Source organism: Petromyzon marinus, unplaced genomic scaffold (genome assembly GCF_048934315.1).
Source record: "Petromyzon marinus isolate PM22_M1 ecotype Great Lakes invasive population unplaced genomic scaffold, UKy_Petmar_22M1.pri1.0 PM_G_Scaffold_260, whole genome shotgun sequence".
In the NCBI taxonomy this organism is placed as follows: Eukaryota; Metazoa; Chordata; class Hyperoartia; order Petromyzontiformes; family Petromyzontidae; genus Petromyzon; species Petromyzon marinus.
Window position 1 is genome coordinate 82,501 of NW_027422829.1, and position 2,500 is coordinate 85,000.

The window sequence follows — 2,500 nt, forward strand, 5'->3', positions numbered from 1 at the left end:
TGCAGGTGCGATGGAAATCTTTTCTCGTTTTGGTGCGTGCTACATTTTTACGGATAGACCCCGTGAAACGCTAGAAATTGGCGGGGATGTGTCTCTTGTGGCTCACGGGGCTGTTAGGGTGGCACAGAAATCCCTCGGAATGGGAAAACGGGTCATTTTCGTGTTGCCACATTGCATGCGAACGGCATGAAACTTCCAGAGGCATTTGCAGCAGGAATGCATGTGCAGTCAAAAAAGTGAATATTTTTCACGGATAGACCCCGTGAAACGCTAGAAATTGGCGGCGATGTCTCTCTTGTGGCTCACGGGGCTGTTAGGGTGGCACAGAAATCCCTCGGAATGGGAAAACGGGTCATTTTCGTGTCGCCACATTGCATGCGAACCGCATGAAACTTCCAGAGGCATTTGCAGCAGAAATGCATGTGCAGTCAAAAAATTGAATATTTTTCACGGATAGACCCCGTGAAACGCTAGAAATTGGCGGGGATGTGTCTCTTGTGGCTCACGGGGCTGTTAGGGTGGCACAGAAATCCCTCGGAATGGGAAAAAACGGGTCATTTTCGTGTCGCCACATTGCATGCGAACCGCATGAAACTTCCAGAGGCATTTGCAGCAGGAAAGCATGTGCACTCAAAAAATGTGATATTTTTCACGGAGAGACCCCGTGAAACGCTAGAAGTGGGCGGGGATGTCTCTCTTGTGGCTCACGGGGCTGTTAGGGTGGCACAGAAATCCCTCGGAATGGGAAAACGGGTCATTTTCGTGTCGCCACATTGCATACGAACCGCATGAAACTTCCAGAGGCATTTGCAGCAGGAATGCATGTGCACTCAAAAAAGTGAATATTTCTCACGGATAGACCCCGTGATACGCTAGAAATTGGCGGGGATGTCTCTCTTGTGGCTCACGGGGCTGTTAGGGTGGCACAGAAATCCCTCGGAATGGGAAAACGGGTCATTTTCGTGTCGCCACATTGCATGCGAACCGCATGCAACTTCCAGAGGCATTTGCAGCAGAAATGCATGTGCAGTCAAAAAAAAATTGATATTTTTCACGGATAGACCCCGTGAAACGCTAGAAATTGGCGGGGATGTGTCTCTTGTGGCTCACGGGGCTGTTCGGGTCGCACAGAAATCCCTGGGAATGGGAAAACGGGTCATTTTCGTGTTGCCACATTGCGTACGAACCGCATGAAACTTCCAGAGGCATTTGCAGCAGGAATGCATGTGCACTCAAAAACTTCTATATGTTTCACGGATAGACCCCGTGAAACGCTAGAAATTGGCGGGGATGTGTCTCTTGTGGCTCACGGGGCTGTTAGGGTGGCACAGAACTCCCTCGGAATGGGAAAAGGGGTCATTTTCGTGTTGCCACATTGCATAGGAACGCCATGAAACTTCCAGAGGCATTTGCAGCAGAAAGGCACGTGCACTCAAAAATTTTAATATTTTTCACGCATAGACCCCGTCAAACGCTAGAAGTTGGCGGGGATGTCTCTCTTGTGGCTCACGGGGCTGTTAGGGTCGCACAGAAATGCCTCGGAATGGGAAAACGGGTCATTTTTGTGTGGCCACATTGCATAGGAACGGCATGAAACTTCCAGAGGCATTTGCAGCAGGAATGCATGTGCACTCAAAAACGTCTATATTTTTCACGGATAGACCCCGTGAAACGCTATAAATTGGCGGGGATGTCTCTCTTGTGGCTCACGGGCGCTGTTAGTTAGGGTCGCACAGAAATCCCTCGGAATGGGAAAAGGGGTCATTTTCGTGTTGCCACATTGCGTACGAACGGCATGAAACTTCCAGAGGCATCTGCAGCAGAAATGCATGTGCACTCAAAAACGTCTATATTTTTCACGGATAGACCCCGTGAAACGCTAGAAATTGGCGGGGATGTGTCTCTTGTGGCTCACGGGGCTGTTAGGGTCGCACAGAAATCCCTCGGAATGGGAAAACGGGTCATTTTCGTGTTGCCACAATTGGCATACGAACGGCATGAAACTTCCAGAGGCATTTGCAGCAGAAATGCATGTGCACTCAAAAACGTGAATATTTTTTCACGGATAGACCCCGTCAAACGCTCGAATTTGGCGGGGATGTTTCTCTTGTGGGTCACGGGGCTGTTCGGCTCGCACAGAACTCCCTTGGTCCACCTGATTCGTGCATACAGGCAGCAACTAAAACTCTGTAAACCTGCTGTGAGGACATCTAAACAGTGGACCAGTGAGGCTGTGGAAGATTTGCGGGCGTGCTTAGACTGTACTGACTGGGATATGTTCACGACTGCTACCAATAGTCTGGATGAACTCACAGAGGCTGTGTACATCAGCTTCTGTGAGGACTGCTGTATCCCAACACGTACCAGGGTGAACTTTAACAACAACAAGCCCTGGTTCTCAGCAAAGCTCAAAAGGTTGAGGTTGGAGAAGGAGGAAGCGTTTAGGAGTGGGGATAGAGACAGATTCAAGGAGTCGAAGAACAGGTTTAGCAAAGCGGTG